Here is a 14,260-nt window from a genome sequence, read left to right on the forward strand (position 1 = left end):
GAGGCAGCCTCTCTGTGGTAGCCCTATCAGCTAAGATCCCCGTAACTGATTCGCGTGTGGACAGAGTCAGGCTTATCATCTCTCTGCTGTGAGGGTGCACACGGAGGAACCCCAGGGGCTTCACCAGACAAAGGAACAGATAGGACTGTTGACAGACTCCAAGCAAAGCAAGCTGTGGTGAAGGGAAGTCCAGGTGTGGGTGGCACAGTGGGCCAGATTCTGTTTCCCTGGTCACTACTGACTTAAAATCCCTATGGAAAGCTGCGTCCAGAAACTCCTTGTCTGAACTTTTGCATGTCATTGGAAATTGAGGCTCTAACTCTGCTCCAACATGACTTGGATACTCCAAACAGGAGGATGAATGCTTCTCTCCCCTGGAGCCTCTGGAGGGAGCTGTTCACACCCTGATTATGACCCAGTGGAACTGATTTTGGATTTCAGGCTTTCAGACCAATAAGAGGATAAATTTGAGTTGTTTTAAGCTATTTGAAGAAAAAGGTGGAATGTTTCATCCTTTTTTTTTTAATTTTAAAAATTTGTTTTAATTAGTTATACACGACAATAGAATGCACTTTGATACATCATATATTCTTACTGATAAAATTTTAGAGATTTTGATAGCTGTGATTTTAGAGAACAAAGTTTCTCAGCAAATAAAATAGTAGTTTCTCAAAGAAGGGACGTGTTTTGACATTTTGGAGCTTCAGTGGGTCTCCAAGAGAAATAGTTTTCACTAATAACTTTATAGTTTTAACTTTCTTCCTGCCTGATGATCTCTGAGCAGATTTTTTATCCTTCTGAGTTGAATTTACTTTCTTAGCCATCCTTTTGTAAAGAAAATTAGAAAGTAATCAAAGTGGATGTGACTTTGAACTAAGAATTCTTGATCAGCAGCCAAAAGCTACCATGAACTACAACCCCTTGCTTATTAACATCCCCTAATTGGCACCTTTTAACTTTTGGCAGCACATTCAAGATTCTAGTAACTCACTGCTGCTTCTGCATGTCTTCCAGGTGGGTGGAATGGTGTCCACACTGAAGGTATTCTAAAGTTCTATTCCAGGACCTTCCAGTCAGTGAACATGACCGACTTAGAATATAGGTCTTTGCAGATGTAATCAAGTTAAGGTGAGTCATACTGGATTAGGGTGGGCCCTGATCCAATACAAAGAGTGTCCTTATAGGAAGAGGAGTGACACAGAGACACACCCACAGGGAAGAAGGCCATGTGCATGTGAGAATAGAGGTAGAAACTGGAGGACACATCTACAGCATGAGATGGAAGTTTAATATGTTTGTGGCCTTTAATAACATAATACAATTATTTATAGTTTAACCTTTACTTTTCTCTGTGATTATTTTTTCAACCAATGCTAGACTGTCCATAATTTTAGACTTATAAGAGAATATTTTTCACTTTCTCTTTTTGACTCTGCAAAATCCCCCCAAATGTCCTCAATTCCAGGTTTTGAGGAGGTCCTAAGCACAGAGAGCCACTTTCAGTATCAGCACTGTATTTTAAAGCAAGAAGAAATTTGCCAAAATAGTGCTTCAAAAAGTAGCTGAAATATTGCAGATTCAGGCCATTCATTACTTTAATGGGAAAAACATATGAAGATTCATGACATTAAGCATGAAGAGAGACAAGAACTGCTGGCAGCCACTAGGAGCTGGATGTGGCAAGGAAAGATTTTGCCTTAGACCATTCTGGGGAGTGCGTCCCTTTTAATGCTCTGATTTCAAACTTCTAGCTTGCAGATCCATGAAAGAAAAAATTCCCATGTGTTTAGTCACCCAATTGGCGGTGGTTTGTGACCACAGTCCTATACAACAGACTCACCTTTCAATTAGATGGCTGGTCTCTTTCCCTACCAGAACTCCCTTCCTTTTGCATCTAAACCCAACCTCCCCTGGCTTGGTGAGGTGTCACAAGCCAACCCTGGATTGCATATGGGTCACCATACACGGAATCCCAGTGGATAGAAACATCTGGTGTCTGGGAATGACCAGTGGATATTTTCTCTGGTCAGTTGCCCAGGGGACATTGTGAATCTCTATCCTGCACTGCCCTGGCCCACACAGCACCTGAGATGGGTGTGACCTGCCAAGATGTCAATCAACCTGCTGACTGTAAGACATCACAAAGCAAGACTCCACCCTTGAAACCTTATCCTTGCCTTTGATGGATCCCCTTAAATAAACCACTGGAGCCATCTTTTCTCTTGTCTAGTTCTGGTGCCCATGTGGATAGATCTATCAGGGGCTTCACTTTTCTGAATATTTGTGTTTTGTTATTCACTAATTATTTGAGACTTTAAGTTTTAGGGTAGCTTACATCCTCCTGGGCAGGAAGAAGAAGCCCCCAATGAGATGCTGGCCATTGACCTGTTACTGAGGGTCCCAGTGGGGATGGCTATTTACGCTTACAGTTGATGGAGACTTGGAGAATGGATGAAGCTGTCTCTTACCAAAATAAAGGGAGTAACTACCCAGAGCCAGGCTGCCACTCACTACCCAGGCTGGACTCCAGGGTCCATATGCCAGAAGCAGGGCTGGAATCCTTCCACTCTTTTTAGGGCAAAGGAATCTACAGGACATGATCTCCGGGAAGTGGAAGAGAAGTTGATCTCTGAGAAAGAAAAGTAAAACCCACGGTGCTTAGGAGAACAGGGGCACCTACAGGAATGGTTGAGTTGCTGGGTAGTTCTCCTCTTTCATTCAGATGTCTGTTATGCACCAGGCCTTGTGCTGAAGGCAGGGACGGAGCAATGAGAGAATTAAAGGGTGTCCTGGAGGAGCTCCCTCGATGCCCCCATCCCCGTGTTGTCACCCAGCAGCTCCCTTCCCCTCTCCCCCACAGGCCTTGCTCAACACCTCTGCTCGGCCACTGCTTCCGCTCTCACCGCTCCCCACTTCAGCCCCCTCGGTGCTCCCCCTCCTCTCTCTTCAGTCTCACAGAAGCAGGCTGAGGCAGACCCACCTCGCTCAGGGAGCACCTGTGTGCCAGCGCCAAAATCAGCCTGGGTGCAGAGAAACAAAAGGGGGCAGTTGATCACCCCAGCCGCTGTGGTTTAGATGTCATGTGCTCCTCAGGGGTCTGTGGGCCTCCAGTGTGGCGCTGTGGGAGCTGATGGAACCTTTAAGAGGTGGGGCCTAGTGGGAGGACCTTATGTCATTGGGGGCGTGTCCTCAGAGGGGTTAAGGTAGTTCTCCTTCAAGCCCTTGGTAGTTTGCCCAAGGGTGTTGTTGTAAACCTGGGCCTGCTCCAGTCCACTCTCTGACTTCCTATCTGGTGATGTGACTGTTCCTTTCCTCATGTTATACTATTGTCATTGGATGCGAGGTGACGAAGCCAAGGCTCTCACCACAGCCTACACTATGCTGTTTGGACTTGCATGAGTTTCCAAAACTGTGAACTAAATATACCTTATATTTATATAGATTATATATATATATATATATATATATATATATATATATATATATATGGAACCTTATTCCTCTAAGTATTACTTTTCCCATTTTCTTCTGTTCTATTTTTCTCCTCTTATTTCCCTTTGGGTGAATTAGATGCTTTTTTAATCCCCTTCCATCCTGCTGTGGTTCCAATGTGTCCCCCAAGGTTCACGCAGTGAGCATGTCATCCCCAACACAGCTGTGTTGAAAGGTGGGACCTTGAAGATGAGTCACAAGGACTCAGTAATGATTAGGACTGATTAGTGCCATCACCAAGGACAGGGCTAGCATTCTCTGGAGGGGGCTCTTGATGAAAGGACAGGTTCTTCCCACTTTCTGTCCCTTTCTCTCTGGCACTCCCATGCCCTTCCGCCTTCTGGGTGGGATGATGTGGCACAAAGACCCTCACCAGATGCTGGCATCTTGGTATTGGGCTTCCACCCACCAGCCTTGGGAGAATAAATGTCCTTTCTTTATAAATTACCCATTCTGTGGTCTTCTATTAAACCAATGCAAAACAGACTGAGTGCACGCCTAGCCCGCCACTCCTTTGAAAGGTCTGCATTACGTTTTTAGTGGATACTTAGTACTTTTTAACATGTATACTTAAATTTGTCTAATAATGTATTTTCTCTCTTCTGGATCTAATTTCTCTCAGAATTCTCATCTTTCACGTTTCTTCTCTTGTTACCTAGTATATTAAACCTCTTCATTGTCAGTCACATTTTTAAACACAAAGAAACTACTACTAATTATTATTGCCACATTTCGCATCAGTTTAAATTTGTTTACAGGCATCCGTCTCTTTGTTTAGTGTTTATTCATCCAGTCATGCAGCACCAGGCACATATGAAGTGGGTGCCTTCACATGCTTCCGTCGCGGTGTGGGAGAGGATAATCAACCTGAACGACTAAGTGCAGACAGAACACGGACCATAAGGACAGTGAAAATGGTGCTGGGGATAGAAGAGATGGGGGCAAAGAGGCTGAGCGTCTGGAAGCTCTTGCAGTTGAGCTGTGCCTGAACAGAGTCTCAGTGGGCTGAGGAGTGAGTGGGACTTGTGTCCGGAAAAAGATTCTGGGAAAATGGACCTAGGGGCAGGAATGGAGGCTGGAGAGCTGCAGGGGAGTGTGATGGTGTCTCTGATGAGGCGAGCTTCTGGGTCCCAGGGTATAGCAGGGCAGCTGAGAAGCACTCAGATTCACACACATCCAAGAATGAAGACAACCAGATTTGGTGTTGGATTTGGATGTCAAGGAGAGAAATGAGTGGACAAGTCACTGGGAATATCGAGCCCTTTGCTTAGGTGAGCACCACAGGTGGGGAGACCAGGTTGGTGGGGAGCAAGAATGAATGATCTTCTTTGCTCATGTAGTTTTGAGATGCCCTTAGATTTCCAAGTGAAGACATGAAGTCCTGGCCTCCAGCCCAGGAGAGAGGCCAGGCTGCAGGGGCGGCAAGGGATATGCCTCCCTGTAGGGAGGGCCTTGCTTTCCTTTCGAGAGGCTCTGCTCTAACAAATACTCTTAGGCTTTGTGTGTCTGGAAGTGTTTTCCTTTTGCCTTATACTTGAATATTAATTTTCCTGGGTTCAGAGTTCTAGGCTGTAAGTTGTTTTCTTCCACCCTTAGAAAATATTTTATTTTCTAAATACATATAATGCCAGTAAAGACAACTTTATTATTCAATTTCTTATCAAAGCATTACCAATTTTAAAATTTTTAAATGACACAGTTCAAGGCTTTATACAGCCTGAGGGTTATGTTTACCAGTGCTTAATACTATGGGTTATATTTTTTTCAATTACAAGTTATTTGTTTTTAATGCTATCAGTAGTTAAGGAAAGAATTATATAACTTAAAACAGTGAGAAATATACATTTAACTTTTTAAAATTTATTCTAATTTGTTATATATAACATATAACCTGTAATGTTATATATGTATTACAATTCATATTACACATATAAAGCACAATTTTTCATATCTCTGGTTGTAGACAAGTAGAGTCACACCATTTCTGTCTTTATACATGTATTTAGGGTAATTATGTCCATATCATTCCACCATCTTTCCTACCCCATGCCCCCTTCCTTTCCCTTCCACCCCATTGCCCTGTCTAGAGTTCATATAATCCCCCCCACTCTGCCCTAACCCCATTATGAATCAGCCTCCTTATATCAGAGAAAATATTTGGCATTTTTTATTTGGGATTGGCTAACTTCACTTAGCATTATATTCTCCAGTTCCATTCATTTACCTGCAAATGCCATGATTTTATTCTCTTTTAATGCTGAATAATATTCCATACTGTATATATACCACATTTTCTTTATCCATTCATCTACTGAAGGGTATCAAGGTTGGTTCCACAGTTTAGCTATTGTTAATTGAGCTGCTATAAACATTGATGTGGCTGTGTCCCTGTAGTATGCTGTTTTTAAGTCCTTTGGCTATAGACCAAACAGTGGGATAGCTGGGTCAAATGGTGGCTCCATTTCCAGTTTTCCAAGGACTCTCCATACTGCTTTCCATATTGGCTGCACCAATTTGCAGTCCCACTAGCAGTGTATGAGTGTGCCTTTCTCCCCACATCCTCAAATGCATAATGGCCCACATCCATCATTACAATACCAGGCAGACTGTTTCCCAGCCCTGAAAACCCCCAGGGCGACACCCACTTATCCCTCTCACCTCCCCAACCCCAACCAGCAAGCCTGCCTTGTGTCTGGTGGGTCAACTTATGTAAACAATGTCAGTGATCAATGGTACTGTTTTATTGGAACAGAGGATAAAGCGGAGGGGTAGAGCATTTGACCCAGATCAACAGGTCCCTGGTTCAAATCCAGGTGCCCCTGCTGGTACTTTCTTTTATTGGCGAAGCTACACTGGTCTTTGGTCAGCATTCTACATATTACTTACTCTCAGCACAACCCTTCTTAAGTCTGGTGTCAGTTTTCTCTGGTGACATCAGTTATCTGTGGGAAGGTGTGGGTTGGATGAAGCAGTGGATGAGAAGGTGACCCACCACTGAGACAGAACAGAATGCTGCATTTGCTCTTGCCCATCCCAGCTACCATCTTCACCTCCAAAGGATCTGTTGAGTAGCCAGTTTTTGTACTCTGGCTTCTCCAGTTCAGTATGAAGGAGGCTCCTGCTGCAGACAATAATCATTTTTATGCTCTACTTCCATCTAGATTCTAGGGAGGAGGAAGGGTGTTGGTTACACCTACAGTTGTGTAGGCAGGAAGGGGCATGGCCTAGCAGGAAGGAAGCTTATGATAGCAAGCACTAGCAAGCACACCTCTCCAGGTGGAGAATCCTGGGAGTGGCCATCCAGGTTTAAGGTGCTTATTACACAAACATAGGAGCAGGGGGTATAGCTCAGGGGTAGAGCATTTGACTGCAGATCAAGAGGTCCCTGGTTCAAATCCAGGTGCCCCCTTGCTAGAGTCTCTTTTACATGCCAGAGAGAAAATAACAAGGAGTCACATAATGGCCATGGCATCCATATTGGCCCTTGACCCCTAGTGCAGTCCCAGGCATGAACCTCAGTGTGTTCATCTTGTGCTCTGGGTTCTGCTCAGGCCACATCTATGTCCTCCTCTCTAGAAGGACACAGCAGAGGGCTGGTTCCCAGGTCATGGCTGGTCATGCTGTGGCACAGGCTGTCCTCCAAAGCAAGGACCATCAGGCCCTCTCATTGGCTAAACATCAGCTTTCAGTCTGTGGGGTTGAAGAGCCCAACTTCTTCCTCTGGCAAATCTTCTTTGTCACCTCTAGGAACCCCCTGCTGACCCCCTGCTGGGGGGGGGTCACTGCTCTCTCAGGTCTCTGCTTAGGCTCCTGCCCCTTCTGTGGAAATCTTATGGAAATATTTGGGCTAAGACACTGAATATCAAGGACAATATCTCCCCTATCTCTGTACCCTCAACATGAATGACAGGTTTAGCACCTTCCAAATTCCATGATCATTTGTTGATTGAATGAGTGATGGAGTGACATAATGAACTCCCTCCTGAGGCCTTGGGGAATGGAGGAGGCTCTTCCTGAACTGTGTGAAGTTCATTAAAGACCCAGGACCAGCAGCTCTTGTCTGGTCACTGTGTGTGGATTTAGGGAATCGTTGGGGTCAGCTGTCCTGTCCATATGCAAAAGCTGGTGCCCCAGAACACGCTGAGGTGATGGGCACTGATGGGGACTAGTTAAGTAGGAGATGAAAGAAAGGAGGGCAGACTACATGGAGAAAGATGGCCTATTACTAGAACATGCAGAGAAACAGTGGATCATAAATCACAGGTAGCCTGGGTGTGGTGCCGTAGATGAAAAGGTGCTTATGAGAGGCCAGACACAGTGGGGGTATAGCTCAGGGGTAGAGCATTTGACTGCAGATCAAGAGGTCCCTGGTTCAAATCCAGGTGCCCCCTTGCTAGGATCTCTTTTAGATGCCAAAGATAATATTTTCTGAAGTAGTAAAGGACAAGGAGTCACATAATGACCCATGTCATCTATATAAGCTCTTATCCCCCTGCAGTGTGACAGGCATGAACTTAAGTACTTACCACTTGTTCTCTGTATTCTACTTAGGCCATATCTGTGTCCTCCTCTCCAAAAGGACACAGTAGTAGGGAAGGCTGTAAGCTTCCTCCAGGTCATGGCTGGTCATTCTGTGGCACAGGCTGTCCTCCAAAGCAATGACCATAAGGCTCCCGCACTGCATGGACACCCAACCTTCTGAGGTCTGTGGGGTTGAGGAGTCCAGCTTTTACTTAGGCAAATCCTCTTGTCAGCTCTTTAGGAAGCCCCACCTGATGCATGAACAAGGCCTCTTTTCTCCCTGAGACCTCAGTAGAAACATTTTGTTCCTGGGTTTGTCTCCTTTTTTTACTATGGCTCTCTAGGGACAAGTACCCTGTCTCTGTGACCTCAACGTGGATGTCAGTGTCTAGTACCTCACAAGCTCCATGATTGTGTGTTGAGGGAATGAGTGATGGAGTGAAATAACAAGCCCCCTCTTTGAGGCCTTGGAGTATGGCGGAGGCTCTCCCTGGGCCGTGTGTGAGGTTCATTGAAGACCAGGCCCAGCAGCTCTTGTCTGGTCACTGTGTGTGGACTTAGGGAAATGCTGGGGTCAGGTGTGCTTTCCAGGTGCAAAGGTGGTTCCACCTGTGTCTGAGGTGGGAGAGGAGCTGAGAGGGACTAGTCAAGGCCACAGATGAAAGAGAGGAGGGCAGACTTCGGTGGAGAAAACTGTCAGTTACTAGAACATGCAGAGAAAACTGCATTATAAATCACAGGTGGCCTGGGTGTGGTGTCCTGGATGAAAAGGTGCTAATGAGAGGCTCTGCTTAAGTGGGGGTATAGCTCAGGGGTAGAGCATTTGACTGCAGATCAAGAGGTCCCTGGTTCAAATCCAGGTGCCCCCTTGTTTTTATACTATTTTGATAGATAACTTAACCAGTACCTCTTAGGTGGACTCTGAGTGATATTGGGAGATCTCTAATTCTTGGGGTTTATAGAAACCACCTTAGATCCCACTTTTCAGAGCCCCATGATATGGGGCCACACTGATACCCATTTTATGTATAGGGTTTACCTCCTCAAATCCACTGTCATCATTCAAGAGCCCCAAGGCCACCTTGACTTGGGGACCCCCACCTCATTAGTACAGGTTACCACATTAGGTCAATTAGTGTAATTAGTATGGATAGAAGAGCCTATGACACAAGTGACTGTCCTGAGGGTAATGAAAGTTGAATCCATGGCCCAAAGGAGAGGGGTCTTTAGGCAGTTTGCGGTGCACCTGCAGTTTCCAAGTTGACTGAGTGAAATTTTTAGTGTGCTATGGACTTCTTGGGTGTGGGAACACAGAAATATAAGCTAAGGAGTAACCCCAGGTGTGCCTGGGGGCTTAACTCAGGAGGACAGCATTTGACTGCAGATCAAGAGGTCCCCTTTCAAATCCTGGTGCCTCCTGCTGGGAGTTTCTTCCATTTCCAAACCTGCAATGGTCCTTTCTTGATTCAGTCTTCTGCTTGGAAGTCACCCTCATCACCACCCTCTTAGCTCTTGTGCCAATGTTATCTGGCAACGTCACTTGTCTGGCACAAGTCGGGCTTCTGCTGTGTCTTTCTGAAGATCTTAGTTACTTTTAAAGTTGACATGATAGAGGGACACACTGCCTCAGGGTTACCCAGCCTGACTTTGCATCAGAATTACTGGCTGACTTTATGTAAACCCAGATTGTGCCTAGTAATGCTGATTAGTAGCACTTAGGAGGAATCTGGGAACTGTACGTTTGGGGGGCACATTCGACTGCTTATGTTCATCCTAATATCAAATGATTCTAAATGGCAGAAAATTATGTTGGCACTTGAAACATGATATAGTTGTAAAGGACATTCCAGGGGTGAGCGGCAATGATGTGCAGCTGGTGCCTCCAGCCCTTGAGTGAAGGACAGAGGAGACGGGGCTGGAGGCACAGAAGGGGCCAGGTGGATGGAGGTGGGTGGAGGTGAGCGACGGTGGGGAGGTGTGGCAGGCTGGATGAGCTGTGGGTGAGGAGAAGGTGACCAGATCTGGAGACAGAGCACTGTGGGGGTGGGGAGGCCATAGGGAGGCCTGTCCCTCCAGCAGGAAAACTCAGCACGGAAACAGGCTCATTAGGCAACACTGGGTGTTTTGAGTAAGCCCTTGACTGAGGAGCACAGGCCCTGATGCTCCCTGTCTGCACTTATTTTTGTTTACTGAACATGGTGTCAGAAAATGGTGCCCTTTCCCTCTCCCGGGTCCCCTAATGCTGAATCTTCCTGCAAGGGGAGAGAAGAGGGTGAGTTTTTCCCTGTAAGCAAAAATAACCAACATGGTTTTGGTACCATTATGAAAACACAAATAACAGGGACAGAAGCAGACCTCAAACGGATCAGCAAGCTTTTCTTTATTCTGCCATGGAGCCAGTCAATCAAGCATGGGAGGGCTCATTTTCTGGGTATGAAAATGGCCCCCAGGTTACAGAAGGAGTCTGAGTTTTATAGTTTACAATGAGGGTGAATTGATCATTGGAAACTGCGGATGTGCCAATTGGACAGTCGGGGAACTAGTTGTGCAGGTTAAAATTTTAACTCAGTAAGGCAGTTGTAAAAAGTTTGAAATCATTGTTACCAGGAAAGATAGGAACTCAGATCCTGAGGGGTGAACACTCAGATCTGCCCCATTGATTTTCTCCTTCTTCTGGGACCCATTGTTACCTAGGGTTTCACTACTTGCTTTTCTCCTTTGACTCATCGGCAATGGGAAAGGGTAAAAATCCAGGGCCCAACTTTTCAGTATCGCCTCCTCCCTTTAGGACCCAGGAAAAGGATTAACTGGGAAAGGTTTAATGTTTGGCTAATTTCTCTCCCTCCTCCCGAACCACACTGTCTGTCTTTCCATTTTTCCTGGGGGCTGTCTTACAGGAATGTTATTTTTCATAACCCTTCATTCCCCCCCTCCCCCAGCCCCATGTCACTGCCCTCCACCAGGCCTTCAGTCCTGCTGTGGCCTGTGCCACCTCTTTTGGGTGGGCGATTCTCTTCTGCTGGCTTCTTGTCTCCTCAGTGTGCACTCAGCCACATGAACATCTGTCCATGTGCTGACAGCCTAGTGATGAAACGGCCCTGCTTGTGGGTCAGAAGCCAAGTCAAAGGCTCCTTTGTTCCCCTGGAACTTCCGGTCCACCAGGTGTCCCTGACTCACACCTCATGTACAGAGTGAGTGGGGCTAGGACCACAGACAGTTTGCAATTCGTTCCAAGTTGACAGAGCTTTGACATTCTCTGCCAGCCCCTTACAGGCCCTAGAGCCTGGTTGTAAGTCCCTTGGATCACAAATGCTTCAGGAGCTGCCTTCTCCAACATTGTCCTTGGTGTTATGAGCTTCCTGAAACCCAGGCAAGGATGGTCTTCCTGTTTCGGTAGAAAGAACTGTTTGTGTTTCTGGAACAATGCATGGAGAGGCTGATAGAACAATTGCAGCGGGTGGCAGGTCCCAAACCTAAGTGGGGTGAATGGACAACCATTTTTTCTGCCGTGGTTGGGACTGAAGATGGTAGAAATCCAGTGGCCTCTTCAGGGTTGAGGATCTGGGAGTAGGGAGTAGCTGAGTTGTTGATCGCATGGATTCAGGACTACTTACTTGTCTTCTAGGCATTAATGGATGTACATGGCTGGCATCCATTCTGAAGGTCAGTAGCAGCCCTGGCTCCACATTTAAGGGACATTCCTTCTTGGAATAAAGTTTCTACCAAAGCACAAAACTTCCAGGGGCAGCTGTTGTTACAGGGCAGTCTGGGGGCCCAGCCCAGCCCAACAGCACTGTGCACACAGTGGAATCCTCCAGGCAGAGGGAACCCGCAGGCTTCCCCAGGACTGCAGGAAAGGCTCAGCTCTTTCTGGAGAGGGACTGTGATGGCCCAAAACAAGGCAACCTCGCCAAATTGCAAGTCTGGCTGGGCTCAGTTTCCCCACCTCTCGCATGAATCGTCTCATCAGAATTATAAAATGAGAAGAGCAAAGGACAGAGAATGGGAAATTTAAGACAGATCCTAAGCCCAGCCGTATTCAGAGTGTGAGGGTCCTGTGAAGCTTGGACGATGTCAGGAGACCTCCTCAGACTTGAAACTCAAGCTGCCAAATTGGCACAGCCACCTTCACTGGGATGCTTGTGTCAGGAGTGTTGGTGCCGGATGATAAAAGCTCAGCTTCACATTCCCCAGATTGGTTGTGTGCAACACTGGACTGGGGGCATGCTTAGTAGTTGACAAATTCTACCTGCTTGTACATGGCATCTTATCTTTCTAATAATGCCCAGCTGGCTTCCTGAAAATATCTAACTCAGGTGCAAGTACACACACACACACACACACACACACACATTTGATATCTCAGAATTCAGAATCAAGGTTATGCTGACTCATAGAGTGAATTAGGAAGTATTCCCCTTTTTCCATTCTCTGAAGGCGTTTGCATAAACTTGATGTCATTCATTAAATAGTAATTGGAAGACTTTACCAATGACGTCTTCTGAGCTTGGTTTTGTATTAGTGTTATCATTGCTGTTGAAAGATTTCAAAGGGACTGTAGTTCTATAAAGGATTTAGTATACATTAGAATTGTATCTTGTCACTAATCAAATACTGTCCCAAGGGGAAAACAAAACACTTGGTCATTGTCCCGGTCATCTTATTCATTAACAAAGGGTTCTGGGCCTCAGCCCCTCAACATCCTTGGAACTGTGCTCAGCCTCTGCATGCTGTTCCCTTAGGACACTGGTCTTTCCTTACATTTTTGCACTCCAAAGTGCTCTTTGCCCCATAATTGTAGCTCCCAGGAAAAGGTGCACAGGAGGAGATCCTTGACCCCTCTTCAGTGCATCCCAGAGGCCTGAGCATCCCAAGGTGCCTGAGTCCATAGGTGCTGTGCCTGGTCCTGTCTCTCCATCTGTGCTGAGCTGGTGGTGTGGAGCTTGGGGTCCTGACCTCTCTGGAAAGATGTCTCTTTCCAACCCAGGACTGGAACATGACAGGAGAAGAGAGCAAAGAGTGGAAATGCAAGACGAACCCCTAAGGGCAGCAATGTGCAGGGGGTGTGAGGAGGTGGGGAGTCCTAATGGAGGGGAAGTAAAGAAAAACTCCAGAGAGAAGGAAAGAGCAAGGTTCCAGGTCTGAAAGGAGATTCTGCAAACTGTTGACCCCCACAGGTACTGAGGAGGAGGAGGCTGCAGGGTGCTGGGCAGGAAGACTTCTAGAAGTTCTGGGATAGGTCTATGGGGAAGGACAAGGCCAGCTCAGGTGAGAATGAGGTCTGTCTGAGGTCGGTCACCTCCCTCTTGTTCACTGGAATGAAGAGGTATGAGAGTCCATCCTGGATCACTGACTGTGGCACAGTGTTAATCAGGGAGGTCTGAACAGGGACAAGGGATAACTCAGGGCAAAGCAATTGTCTGCACAGCAGGCAGCCCTTGGTTCAAGACGCTGTCACCTACTGACCCCTTCGTTCATAAGGACCACATGTTTGCAGCTGCTGTCCTGTTCATGCTCCAGGGACTGTGGATATCTGGACTCCCACTTCTTCACCTTTCAGTGGGCTGGATCCTCTCTTCAGGCTCCTTCTGTGTGAACCTTGAAGGATTGAGAAAATGGAGAGAGAGAGGAGAGGAAGAGGAGAGACAGAGGGGCAGTTTATCCCCTGGCCCAGAGCATTTGGTGAACAGAAGCTCCTCATCATCAATGTGGACTCCACTGTGACTCCGTCTCCAATCGGTGTGGTTTTTTTGGCATAATGAATTACTGTCATTTCCCCCCGTCTAGAGCATGGAAGGACGCAGTTTAAATTAATATCTCCAAACTGTGAGTCAGATTGTTCAGGAAGCAGCCAGGGGCAGTGTCACATGTCTGTAATCCCACCGGTTTGAGGGGCTGAGGCAGGAGGATCCTGAGTTCAAAGCCAGCCTCAGCAATTTAGTGAGGCCCTAAGCAACTCGGTGAGACCCTGTCTCTAATTAAAATATCTAAAAAGGCTGAGGATGTGGCTCAGTGATTAAGTACCTCTGGGTTCAATCTTCCATACAATAAAAAATAAAAAATAAAAAATAAAGAATTGCTCAGTAAGCTTGTTAGAGAAACACATTGTCCCTAGTTTCTGTTCCCAGAGGATCTCATGTGGTAGTTCTCAGGGAGAAGCATGAAATTTTGCTTTTGCCCAACCCTGCTCCACCCTCACCTCCACAGGGTCTGCTGAGCAGCCGGCTCCTTGAGTCTGGCTCTTCTA

General features: G+C 46.4%; 3 non-coding genes across 3 annotated transcripts; all 3 read left to right on the forward strand.

Annotated features, from left to right (window-relative positions):
- Window positions 1–6,829: 6,829 nt before the first annotated feature.
- On the forward strand, window positions 6,830–6,901 carry Trnac-gca (transfer RNA cysteine (anticodon GCA)). The gene has a single exon. It is a non-coding gene; the product is annotated as a tRNA-Cys (tRNA).
- Window positions 6,902–7,811: 910 nt separating this feature from the next.
- Trnac-gca (transfer RNA cysteine (anticodon GCA)) lies at window positions 7,812–7,883 on the forward strand. Its single transcript has one exon. It is a non-coding gene; the product is annotated as a tRNA-Cys (tRNA).
- Window positions 7,884–8,810: 927 nt separating this feature from the next.
- Trnac-gca (transfer RNA cysteine (anticodon GCA)) lies at window positions 8,811–8,882 on the forward strand. The gene has a single exon. It is a non-coding gene; the product is annotated as a tRNA-Cys (tRNA).
- The last annotated feature ends 5,378 nt before the right edge of the window (window positions 8,883–14,260 follow it).

This window comes from Marmota flaviventris, chromosome 1, assembly GCF_047511675.1.
Source record: "Marmota flaviventris isolate mMarFla1 chromosome 1, mMarFla1.hap1, whole genome shotgun sequence".
NCBI classification, from domain to species: domain Eukaryota; kingdom Metazoa; phylum Chordata; class Mammalia; order Rodentia; family Sciuridae; genus Marmota; species Marmota flaviventris.